General features: G+C 37.2%; 1 protein-coding gene across 3 annotated transcripts in view; it reads left to right on the forward strand.

Annotated features, from left to right (window-relative positions):
- Positions 1–565: 565 nt before the first annotated feature.
- The window catches only part of LOC121315545 (intersectin-2-like), an 80,489-nt gene continuing 67,271 nt past the window's right edge, over positions 566–13,783 (forward strand). For all 3 annotated transcript variants that reach the window (XM_041249723.1, XM_041249721.1, XM_041249722.1), the window contains exon 1: positions 566–749. The gene's annotated coding sequence lies outside the window, so the exon portion shown is untranslated. The remainder of the gene's footprint in view (positions 750–13,783) is intronic.

Consider the following 13,783-nt stretch of genomic DNA (forward strand, 5'->3'; position numbering starts at 1 on the left):
CTGCCTGCAGTTCCTCTCATTGCGGTTAACTTAAGTCAGGTTTTAAAATGGGTGCACCTGTCTTGTTTTTTGTTGGTCAGGCTCAGTGGGGGCGAGGAAGAAATAATAGTTATTATTAAAGAAATATTGTTGCACCTAGTACAAACGTAGTCCCTGTACTATTATTACCCTGTTGGAAATTCAAGTAATGACCAGCACACAATCCCTGCAAACAGTATTCTTGGTGTATCATCCATTTTTTTTGCACCTGCTTCACACAAAGCATTATATGGTCCTTTATATTATAGAGCTCTGTCAGCCTGGTCTGCTTGATTTCTAAACAATGGTGGCACTGTTTGAGAAGGACAAAGCTGTGAGGGCACAGATGAGCATTTGTTTTGTGCCACTGCTATAGGGATTTAGAAAAGCACGCACGGCTCAGTTTGTATTTTTTGTAATTTATAGGAGTACAAGCGGGTGTGTGATTCTCACCTGAGCAGTGAGAGGGCAGTGTGTGCGCAAGGTTGCCAGTCTTTGGTTTCTCCTCCCACCCTGTGGTGGTTAGGCTGCTCAAGCTCGGTGCTCGCTGTCAGCCATGTTGTTGGTGTGACACTACAGCAACAGGTACAGCACGGATAACACTTCCCTTCATTTCTGAGGTTAAACGTCCTCACTCCTGCCGGATAGGACTTGTCTACGTTATTACGTTTCGCTTGTACTGGGTTTAAAAGGCGACACGAATCTAACATTTTGTTTTCTTCACAAAAAAGGTAAGCGACACAAATTCATTCTAAATCGAAGCAATCTTCATGACACGACTGCTAGTAATATGCATTGACTCACAGTATTTAGACAGTGCAGTGCAGTACAGTTGTAAACCTCTCGTCTTTGAACATTTCAAAACATTTTAACGACATTTTTCATTTTTGTACACTAAAGTATATATTACTAAATCATACACTTTTTCCCATGGCAGAGTAATAAAATAAAATCAACAGTCCCCTGACAGTCAGTGCTTAATGGTTCTGACTGCCACTGTGCCCAGGGATTAGCCTGAAGTGTGTACCTAACAAGTTGAACAGGTTGTGTATGCAGCGGAGAGAAAGACGTACCAACGAGGGCCACAGCACCACATACTAATGTACTAGCGAACATGTTTACTTTGCACGTGAAAATACATTTGTTATGGATTCACATATAAATGGAAGTATTGCTAAATATTGATATTGTTTCAATAAGGAGAGATAATTAAAATAGACAGATAATTCCAAAGATACTGTACCAATCTGCAACAGGCATCGGTGACAGATAAATAACTGGCACAGAACAATGTAACTGTTGATACAGAATGCAATATAGGCTAATGTACAGTGCTGCTGACATGGCAGAATTTGGGCAGACCACGTGTTAGTAATTACTTTATAGCACACACCTTTTTGATCTTTTGCAAGTCAAGGTGAAATGTTATGCACTGTGCAGTACTTTATGATTAAACCCTAACTAGTGTTCTGTAATTTCTTATGATTAAACAACAGCCAGTGTTCTGTAATTGCTGCACAAAACACTGTATGAAGGCACGCAGTCATGTTTTTAAATCAGTCTGATTAGGACACAAGGTTTTTTGTGATTTTGCCAACTGTGCTGTTTTGTATTCAGTCACTAAGGCATCTTAATTTGCTGACCCTGAAATATAGTACACTGTTTTCTGTAGGTTTGATGGATGATTTGAAGTGTAATGTATGAGTTATTGATAACTAAAATGATAAAGAGAATATAATTTATTGTGCTAAAATAAATCCTTCTAGACAAGAAAAAAAATGAAAAGACAAGGTGAGCTGTCCATTGCTACATGAGGAGTTACAAAAATGTAAGGCATATGAATCATGATAGGAAAAGGGTGGACACAATACTGAATGCAAGATGTGGCAGTTCTGACAGCTTTTCAAAAGACAGAATGTCCACACATTTTCACTGTCATGCAGAATATTGTAACACTTTTTTCATTCCAGTCTTCTGCATGTAGGAAACCAACAGCTTTTGTCCAGTTGCTATACAAACCTGTGCAGAAAGTACATCTTGCATACTCTGTACATAATTAAACTTTTTCAAGTTGGTGTCAAGCTGGCATTTTATGCTGGCATATCAATCATGGCAGAGGTTCAAAAATAAGTAAGATGCTCAAAGGTACTTGGCCAGTTTCAGTATGTAGTGTAGATGGTGTGACTGTCTATGTTCTGGTTCTTTAAGCTTTTAAAGCACATTCCTTTTGTTGATTGGAGCAGGTCTGTAGCAGAGCCAAAAATACTAGTTCTGTGCTGCAGTATTAAGACCATTTCACAGCTGATATGGACATGATTATGTTGAATAGAGGCTGTTCTCTACTCCTCTTAATGGAACAAACAAAAAGAAACAACATAAATCTATTCATAATGCTGAAATTCTTTTATTTTTAGTATCCGTATTCAAACAATAGGGGCCCTTATACAGTGATCTGGCTGTCCGTCTGTCTGACACACTATACTAGGTGAACACGGGAACTGTCTTGATTTTGCACCAATCGTCATTGAACTTTTGTCATACACACCAAGTCTCCTGTAGAGATTTTGGGTTGCATTTATCTATAATCCAATAAATGTTCTATTTTATGTTAGTACTTTAAACCTGTACTTGCACTCATTTACTTTCTTATCTGAAGCTGTCCAAAAGCATTACAGTACATCATCACTATATGCCGTAATCACCTGATGCGTGTGCACAAAACATACTGTTGAGTGTGGTCAGCAGTTATTCATGTTATGTAGGGGTCTACAATAAAGCAGACTGGCAACCACTGTATCTGAGGAGCATTCTCTTGCTTCTGCAGTACTGTACAGTAGTTTTACTTTTCAGTTCCAAGTAATGTAGGCTTTGCCAGGTTTAAACTGAGGATTTCTAACGAGGGCATTGGGGATACAATTTTGTACAGATAATTGTAGTACGTCTGTGTTTTCTCCTGACACATTGTCATACTAAAATAGTTTTATTTTCTTGCGACAGTGACGCGTACCACACAATAGCAGTTGTCTTGATCTTACAGTAAACTAACAATCTAGACCTTGCTTTAAAAAGCAGCATGCAAAACTAAACTAAAAAACAACAGATCCACTTCAACACTAATTATCGTGACATTGGCCAGGTTGGAACAATACAGTGAAGTTTAATTGTAGAGCCCTCTTAAAGCAGATTAGGTTAATCCAAGTAGAGTCAACACCAGCAACTTGATTAAAGGGAGTTTTTTTATGTGGATTTGGCTGGGGAGCATACTGAAAAAAGTGTCCCTTCTACTGTATTTACTCTATACATTATACAGAAGTATCCTTTTAAATGGACATTGTGGGAATATGGGGTGGTTCTTTCCAGTTCCACCCATGAGATACTTTATGTAAATTCTTCATAATCTCACCCAGCTCCTGAATGTTTTCATATTTGTCTGGCTAAAGTACAGTATATGCTGTCTGGATTCATGTTTCAGTTAGTTATGATATAGGCATCTTGCAGTACATTTCAAAACACATTTAAAATAAATAATAATAATAATTATTATTAAACTGTGCCAAGTAGTTTATACACTAAAAGCGATGGCTTACAGTCCTTAATGATATTTTTGAAATTAGTAAACTCTTATGAAGGAAGCTTGCAATTGCAGGATTTATCATATGGGTTGATTTCATATGTAGCCAGTGAGTCCCAGCAGTACACAGTTCTTGTTTTGACCCTCTGCTCCTAAGCTACAGTAGCAGCATCATGTGATTTTTACATTTTCTTATTATTATTATTATTTATTTCTTAGCAGACTCCCTTGTCCAGGGCGACCTTACAATTGATACAAAATATCACATTACAGAATATCACATTACAGATTATTATATTACAGGTAAGAGCAGTTGTACAATAAGATACAATTGGTAGCAAAAAAGAAAGATCAAATTCAAATGAAGAGCAAAATAAAGAATATAGTAAATTACAATTAAATGTAACGACTTGATGTAACAGGAATTCAGTGACCTGTTAGCATGGCTGGTGTACTGTGATTGTTTGGCAATTGTACATATAATAAGAGTGCTTTTGAACAGAACCTGCTGTATACCTCAAGTCATACTGAGGCCAATTGGAGTGCTGTGTGCCTCTTACTAATCAGCTTGTGGTTCAGCAATGAAAGTGTCCACTGTATCTGGAGTTCTTCATGCCCTTCTTTGTGGTTTGGGGACACTGTTTCGGTAATCTAACCAGACATGATACAGTACATCTACTGGTGAAAAGGCCCAGATGTTAAAAGATTGGGCTGGACTGGATTGAACTGTGACTTGCTGTGCTGTATATTATCTATAAGACAGGTCTTGTTGTTTCCTTTGCAGTGTGAGATTCCGCTTTATTCTTATATTACCATCGATGCCAGATTGTCAGGTGTTGTACAGAATAAACTATTTAAATCTGAGAAACAGTTATGCATCAAAGCATGGGGGGCATAGTGGTTCACTTGATGTACTAAGCAGTATCTCTCATATCCTGAGGAGGCTCTTCTTTACTGTAGTTTAAGGTTTGTACTTGAGGTTTTCAAACTGGGCTCTTGGGACCCGTTAGAGATGAGAAACCTCTACAGTTGACATAGATTGTTAACTATAGAGGTGCAGTAAGAGAGACCCCCATGTGCTACTATACCTATAGGACAAATACAGTAGATGAAGCATATTTCACTGGAGTACGGTTTATTTTTTCATTTGCTTTTCAGTGTTTCAGTCTAGTTTGTAAAGGGGTCTGCCAACAAAATATAATAAGTAATGCTGTTGTGGATTAATAAAGATGGACAAAAACACTGGTAAAAATGAAACACTTGCTTTTTGTCCTAGAAAAACAAAACACAGTGCTGTAGTAATGCTGTGGTTACGAAGAAGTTATTAATAGAATTATCTGTTGCATGTGTATTAACCGTTTTGACATTGTGACCATGTGGCAAACTACTAATTTAGAGCTTGGTGAGTGTTTGGTATGAAAGGTTACATTATAGAGTGAGAAAGTTATGAAATTCAAAAATCTTGGAAGTCCCAAGTTAAAAAATAAACTAACAGACCAAGATACTTTAGCGGCGTTTGAGTTACTGTAGCATCGTCAGTACAATCCATTAACTCTCAGTTATCTCCTATAGCAAAATGGATATCTTTACAAGAAGTTGAGCGGAAAGTAAACCATCAGTACAAGATGTACTATACGGGGGTGTAATACAGGCCTAGATAATGGTCTGGCTGGTGTATTTACTGTAACTCCTTACACAAATAATTCACTTTCGCTATTTGTTTTATTTTTAATCTCAGGAGTGGGTGGACACACAGTCTACACAACACTGTGGCAGCTGTCATCTGTGCAGTTCTGTGAACAAAAGATTTAATACAATCTGCACTCCTGAAAAAATAACCCCATTACCAAATTTGCTGCCTTTATTTATTTATTTATTTATTTATTTATTTATTTAGGTTACCGGTACTATAGAAATGGGTTGCAAATTGTACTTTGAATAATCCCTATGGAATGTCCTAGTGTAAGAGAATTGAGAGTTATTAAAAAAAGTTTATTTTTATTTTAATCAGTCGGTTATGGCTGAAAATGATCTGTTACAAATTTCGTACCTGAGCAGTGTCTTCAAGCATGTCAGTCAATAGGGGAAGTAGTGACATACTCTACTGGATCTGATCATGAAAGCAATCAAGTGGAAGACTACAGTATCTGAAAGCAAGGCTTGCCAACAGATACTATGTGTACTGTAGTACCTACATACATGTTCTTGAAAGTTTTCTTTTGCTGCATGACGATATTATAATTATATACTATATTATATTGCCACAGATATATATATATATATACTATATAACCTCTCAATATATACGTCGTATGATCCTGTTGGAGAGTTTAACATGCAGCACCAGCGATAGGGATTTTTAACTACACAGGCTGTTTAGAATGACTGCATTCCTTTTGGGAGGAGCAGTCTCTTGCTTTTGTCTTCCTGTCTGCAGTTATTTTTGTCTCTCTTGACTAAAAATGTGTTTACATTTTAACAGATACAATTGTAGGGACAATTCGAGTATTTAGGTACACAATTAAAGATAATTAATGAATATGTGTAAACAGCGCTTCAGATAAGGTTTTGGGTCATTGATTAATTTACTCTCCAATTTCAACACTGAGGAAAATATATTTTGGGCGACTAAATACAGTACAAAATGGAATGCTAATTTATGGGGTATGTACTGCCTACAGCTTTACATTTTAACTGTAATGCTACTTTGAAATACTGTACAAAAACTTGGTCCTAGGATAAAAACAACAATTACAAACAATATGGCTGTGCAGCAGATACACAAAAACAGAACTTAAAAAAAGGTATTCCAACGCTGCAGATGGAATAAACTTAAAAGGCCTGCATGCACATGGTATATATTTATAACGAAACAGTAATATTGTATTCCATATTGATTGCCATGCTATACCCCTTGTGTCTCGATGTTGCAACTGAAGTACCCCTTTACAATTTTCGCTCTACTGAATAATACCACAGTTACTTACTGTTAAAGGCAGAATAATCTGATTAACCAATTAAAATGGTTTTTTTTTTTGTAATATTCATGCACACCGGTTGTAAGTTGAACACTGACGTTGACAACGATTCGTGCAAATTCGAACGACGGTCATCAATCAATCATTATCAAGTTAAAAGCTTAAAAAAAGAGAATAATAAAATAAAAAGCTCCCTCACAGTAACACTTTAAAGGAACAACAAGTCCTCTTTATAGAGCATTGTATAAAAAACTCATTCAAACAAATCTCCATGTTTTAAGACACGTCTGATAAATACACAAATATAGCACGCTCCAATTTTCCTATTCCTGCCGCCACTAGCCTTTGCCTTGATTTGTGTAAAATGCAATGGTAAATTTAAGAGAAAAAAGAAAATCAACCCCACTGTCCAACAGAGAGAAAAAAAGTTTAAAAACCACATTAACATTATCTCCATTCACATGGAAATAAATCAATCTTTTTTTTTTTTTTTTTTTTTTTTTTTTTTTTTTGCAGTTGGTTACAATTTATGAATACCTGGCTCAGCTTCTGTTAGCGAAAGCAGCAGCCCCTTCCAGTGTGCCGCAGCTGCAGAGATGCATTTAAATTTTTGCTGTCATATTTTAATCAGAACTTTAGCTGACTTTGCATAGCCACTTAGATTTGCATTCTCTTCGGTGAATACCGACCCTTTCCTGCAACAGAACTTTGCACAGCGACAACTCCGGTTGAAAATTTTATTTTGTATCTCCATACTTGAATATGTATGTCTTTCATACACGTATGTTGATTTGTTATTAATTGACTTAATGCCCACATTATAACCAAGATATGCAGAATATCTATTTAATACATATATAGGTCTAATCTACATACCACGTCGCAAATAAAAATGTCACATACTGGAGTGCTCAGAGCAGCATTTCGCCCGCGTGGATTCGCTTATCAGTAGATTACTATGGCCCTACCTATTTTACGACCGTGAAAACGTGACACAGACCATGAAATTCATTCTTCACTGTGAAAACTGTCTATTTTTTGTACTTTTACCCTGCACTTAAATCCAGTTAAGTTACGTGTATCAGTCCAGGTTCTTCATGTGATTATAAGCTTGTTTCAATTTCAAAAAGAAAACGACAGGATTTATTGTTGACATTTAACAGCTGTCAATAACCACTCTGGGTTCTCCTCACTGATTGGTAGATATAGGCATACGGAGCGGGTTTAGTATCCTAGGAGATCTCAACTGATATTAAGCAAGTGAACGTTTTCTGAGTGATGGATAAAAATCTAGAATAATTAACTGCAGCAGATCGTGTACAATAATATTGCATTCTGCTGGTGGCAAACTATTTTGTACAACCTGCAGTATTACATTGGATCACATACGTTGAGCTACGATTCAGCAGCATTTAGACTCAGACAGAAATCAGAAACGAAAAAGGCTGCAGATAGTGCATTGCTTCAGAACGAAAAGGTAAAAAAAGAAAATTCTAAAACAGCGACACGTGACAACGTGGTAATGTTAAATATTATTATTTTAGCCAGAGACATACGGCTACAGTTGGGACTGATTTAAAACAAAATGATAATGTATAAAATGCAATAACAGAGCAGGTTACTCTGATCTCTGCATCGTCATCCTGTAATTGTTCACAGAAACAGCAACACAGATTACAGATTACGTTCTTGACAATAAGTTAATATGTACAATACATGTTTTTAAATTCATGGAATATTAGATTTCATTAAAATATTATCGATTTGTTATCGTGGTGTCCCAATCGATAAATAATTCGATTATTAGCGTTATCGATATTTTTGAGTATTCCTGTGTTCCCCCATTGACGGAGAAGTACCCCTAGGTGTATGCGTAACATCAGTTGCAAACCGCAGTTGTCCAACATATCTTAACAAAAGCACATCTTTAGTTCAGTAATGATTTATACAATATGTGTACAGGAGCGGCGAAGCAATACAGTTATTACAGCATGTCAAACTGTGCTCCTGAAGTGCATTGAAAGTTTTTCCTCTCTCGTTAAAATCAGTTGTATAATATTGATATACTGGGTAGAACTTTGATCTGTAGTTTTCCAGACAGGTGACTGTTTCTTTGTTATTTTTTTTTATTTATTTTTTCACAATGCTGACACCTGAGTTGCTGTGCTATTAAAGCTACTACACCCATTTACCAAAAGCATTGGGTAAATCTTCCAGCTGTACAGGTGTTTGTAAACGTGCTCACTAACAGCAGGAAACTAGACATTAACATTCACTGGTGATATAGTTTAATAAAGCATGTCAATACTTTAACTCCATCTGTAGATAAATGCTACTGTACTGTGTTTATAATACAGCTCCCTGACTCATTTACAATGATACTGTGCATGGGTACCTTAAAATGCTCACTGCACTATACTGTAAAAATATAATACAGATACTATTGTTACTTATATATTGCCCTCTCCAAAACAGGCACTGTTGAGATTGAAAACAAAATTATATATCAAGCAAAAATAAATCACGATGCATTTCAAACCATGTTTCATTTTATTCCTGTGCTTTCTGTGACATCCACCTAGGGCTTGTGTTAGGTGCAGTAATGCCTGAGGAACACAACATTCATATACCATACAGCACTAATTACGTTTACAAAAGCAGCCTATGTTTAGCATTCCCCAGAGAGAACGGCTGTGAGCTATACACCTGATCCTGTACAAAGTTCTGACAGATTTGAAATTTGGCTCTAAAAAAAAAAGAAGGGGCACCTCTTGTATGTCTCCAGTGATAACTTACTGTTTGATGTCTTAGTGGGGAGTGTTAGAGATGAACTGTTGATAAGAGGGATCAGATCAAAGGGACACGGTGGGAAACGGACGTAGTTTCTGTTTGTGCCTGGGGGTCCGCGCCTCGCCCACATATTTTTACCTGATAATGCTTTTGAAACATTAGTACACTGTATTAGTTTGTTTCTGTAAAATTGGAAATTGTGTTGAAAGAAATGATTTTACATGTGGTGTGTTTTAATTTTTTACTTTGCTTATGAGTTGAATGACATGCACAATGTGATGTAATTATTGCTTAAATACTGTACATTAGCTAAATGACAAACAAACCTTCCAGTACACCCTCTCCTTGAAAAAAGGTCCATGTTCCTGTAATTTTGCAATATTATGTTAGTTAAAATGTTTAAGATGTAACATTATGTAGTTCTGTTTAAATGTGAAGTTGCAGAGATATTAAAGATCAGGGTGTTGTAAGTATGTTGCATTAATAACAACATCAGCAAGCTACATATCATCTGAACTGTATTGTTTGCTGTTGTTTTTAGAATTAGTTGTAGTCCTCATACCAAACATTTGGTTGCTTTGTGTCCTGTCGTTTTTACTTCCTCTTTTGTTTCTAAACTTCTGACAATTTGTTTCCTTCCGCACCATTTCATCAGAAGGGAAATTGAAGCACAACAGTTTTTTTTTTTTTTTTTAATTGCCAAGCAATTCTCAACATCTTTTATGTTAAGTCAATCCTTTAGGAAGGTAGACCAGTGTCCTACTGTACAGCAAGACCGTTTATTTTAAAAGGAAGATACCTGAAAAGACCCTTGAATAAAAAATTTCTGGAAATTGCAACCAGTGAAACAAAGTTGAATTCATTGTCTTTCCAAAGTATTTTTTTCTCCTTACCCAGAAGCAGGGGGCTCCTCCTGTCAACAGTAGAAGGCAGTACACTGTGTGGAACATGAGCAACTGCGTTTTCAGGTGCACTGCCTCCCCTCTACCTTAGCTGGTCTTTAAAAAAAGGATTATGCTGACACTGTTGATCAATAGTTGACTGTATAAAGAGGCACTGAAAGAAATGCAATGAATTCTCACTTTGCTCTTTTCTCTTGGAGATGATTGACTGCTCTGCTCTGCACAGCGAGGATAGAACGATCTGGGATATTAGGTCATTGTGAGTTTAGACTGCATTACTGATCAGGGTTCTCCTCAGGCCTTTTCAGCCGCCCGGCAAAGTGGATGTCACCGCCCGGCTGAAAAATCCTGATTCGCCCGTCTTGCAGATGCTACTGTGCCTTTAACAATAAGGATTTATTGCGCTTCTAGCAGACTTGCGTGTTGCTGGGTGAAATTTTTTTTGAATTGTACTACCATAAAATAAAATGTGCTTACTATGTGTGTGTACATTAGTTTGTAATTTAAGTGCTAGATTGAGGCTGCCGTCTCTTCAGGGGCATTACATGTACATATTCAGTGTTGCGCGTTTATTTGTTTACTCTGTGTATTTTTTTTAGTAGGGGGAGAAAAAAAAAATACCTTACTGTTTCTTTATTGATAGCACAGTTTATTCGAGGGCGACCTCTATTATAAAGCTGATATATGAGTGCGGCGCCAAATTGAAGTAATACGGTACCTTTTGTTGTGATATCGTAACAATATGTGCCCAGCTGCTTGTGTGAGATATTGGGGGTTCATATATAGAGGCTGTACACCTTTAAGAAAAAAAGCCTGATGTGGTATCAGCGGAACACTTGTCAGCTGACATACGATGCTTAAGTGGAGAGGCGCTGGATTATTATTACACTGTGGTTATGACAGTTATGATGGTGACAAAACGTGTGTGAGTACTGTTGTGTTAAAAAAAATTATTGAAATGAACAGTGGCATTAAAAAATGTAGAACAGCGAGAAACAAAAAGAGACGTGCATTAATAAAATGAAAACCCTGAAAACTTAGAGAAAGCAATTTAAATGAAGCAACAAGCTCAATAATTAAGCTAAAAAGGAAGTGAAAAGGTTACTTTTTTTAAGTTAGCTGCAGTAACCCTACGTTATCTATCCCCAGTCAAATCGTAGAGTGACTAAATAAGCAAGGTAATTTACTATAATAAAAAACAGTCAACGAAAGACAGCACATTATTCAAATTCTTTGTCGTATTATATATTTAAGGTAAGGCAAATTTATTTTTCTGTTAAAAGTGCTCCCGGCTGTAATGTTCTGCCACCCGGCTGTACAGAATTCCAGGGGAACCCTGCTGATGTTTGTCACAGCTGAAATTGTAATGCTGAACCTTCAATTAGTAGATTGTATCTTAGAATACCAGCACTTGAATACATTAGTATGCACTGTAAAGTATGTGTAAGGCTGCAGTGCTATCAAAGCTGACAGTCCTCTAGATGAACACCAAGACTTCAATCCCTGACTGCTACCAGTGCTGTACATAAATAGACTAATGATTCCAGAGCACCAAAGACAAGGGGAAACAGACACAGCAAAACCTTACTGCCACTACTGAATAATATTCTAGATCCTCAAAGAATATGCAGGCAGTCCTCGCACTTATGACACAATTGGTTCCTGAAAGTTGTGTTGTAAGTCGAAGCGTCGTAAGCTGAAGCACGTTTTCCCATAAACAATGTTATAAATTGGGGTTACTTTCCTGACTCTTCCAGCCAGATAATATAGTTTTACAAAAATGGCCCATTATATTGTACTCATGCAAATATTTATTTAACTCTTCACACTCAACCTGGTGGTTATGCGTATATTACTCCAACACCTACCTGGCTTGTTTAAAAGTACAGACTCTGCGCTTTCCAGTGACGTATTCAGTGTGTGTATGCAGTACTCCTAGCAGGAAATACGATCACTTGAAGTTAAGCCCCTCATCATGTGACACAGCTTAGGTTTTGTTTTGTGTCCATTGCTCTTATCAGTCATTGTTAAGGGCAAATTAAAAAAAAAAAAAAAAAAAAAAAAAACAGTTACGCACATAAAAAAATGCTAGACTAAGTCATGGCGACCACGGCAGGAACTGCGGTTCGGACACCGAGCTGCGCACATGACGCATGGCCCGGGTCTCGTCGTGTCGTAAATGCTGTATCGATGTTGTAAAGTCGAAGCAGGGTAATAATGCAAAAGAGTCATAACCCTGGTAGAAATCTTGAACATGATCCTGTGGAAGATCCTGAAGGATTGTTTAGGATCCTACAGTAGGATCTTGTGCAAGATCTTGTCAGGATATTGGAGAATCCTACAAGATCTTTTGGTATCTTACTCAGGATCCTTCAAGACCTTGGAGGATCCTACACGATCTAGTAGGATCTTACGCAGGGTCCTTCAAGATCCTTTAGGATCCAGCATATGATCCTGCAAGATTTTGAAGGATCCTGTGCAAGATCATACAAGATCTTATAGGATCCTACAAGATCTTGTACGATTCTGACAAGATCCTGAAGGATCATCCTAAATCCGGTAGGATCCTACAAGATCTTGGAGGATCCTGTCAGAATCCTACAGGATCTTGTATAGAATTGATCATTCAGAATATGGGTCTTCTACAATTAATGATCTTGTAGGATGTACCAATAATCCTAAACTGTATGAGCTGTATGAATGGAAATGTTTGAGCCATGATAAAAGTGTCAGCTAAGTGAAATATTATTATAACCTTACAAAGAGTACTGTTCAAAACTGCTCAGGATCCCCTACATTTTACAAGATGCTATTGAACATCCTACACAAGTCATACAATATGTCATGAAACAGTATAAAAAGATTTGGAGTATAATAAAACATTTTAGTTACTACTGGAAAGAAAACAGTTTACACACAGTTTGACAAATCTCTTTTATTTTCCAGAAAACAAAGAAACAACAAATTAAGCATCCACAAGCACTTGCTTGTATTTAATTTTAGGTGGGTACAGGATTTTTTTTATCTTATAAGATACTGTGATCAGGATGACTCCTTGTGTGACACACAGATGCAGGTTGCGGGTTAAATGAAAATACTTTTATTAAATAATAAAGAAAACAAACGGTGCGATGGCCAACAGAAAACAAAACAATCAGACTCCACTGCACACAACACTGGAGCCAGCACCACACTCACCTGGCTCCCAGCCGCTCTCCTTTTATACAGGTGCCTGGGCTAATTGGGCAATTCGCACCTCATTAGCGGCAGGCACTTTCCACACATTTCTCACACACTCGTTCACTCACAGATCCACATACCACCCCCCCCCCCCCCCCCCCCACAACATTATGGGAAGATCATTGCAAGGAAAAGGCTAGCCTGCATTCAAGATTCTGGTTCTGTTAATTAAACCACATATTTCTTCCTTCGCATGTAACATTCTACTGTTTACTTTCACCGAGTTGAGCATAAGCAGTCTCCAGAGGTACTGAACTCACTGTCTTTACAGGCTTTTCAGGGGA

This window comes from Polyodon spathula, chromosome 5, assembly GCF_017654505.1.
Source record: "Polyodon spathula isolate WHYD16114869_AA chromosome 5, ASM1765450v1, whole genome shotgun sequence".
Lineage (NCBI taxonomy): Eukaryota > Metazoa > Chordata > Actinopteri > Acipenseriformes > Polyodontidae > Polyodon > Polyodon spathula.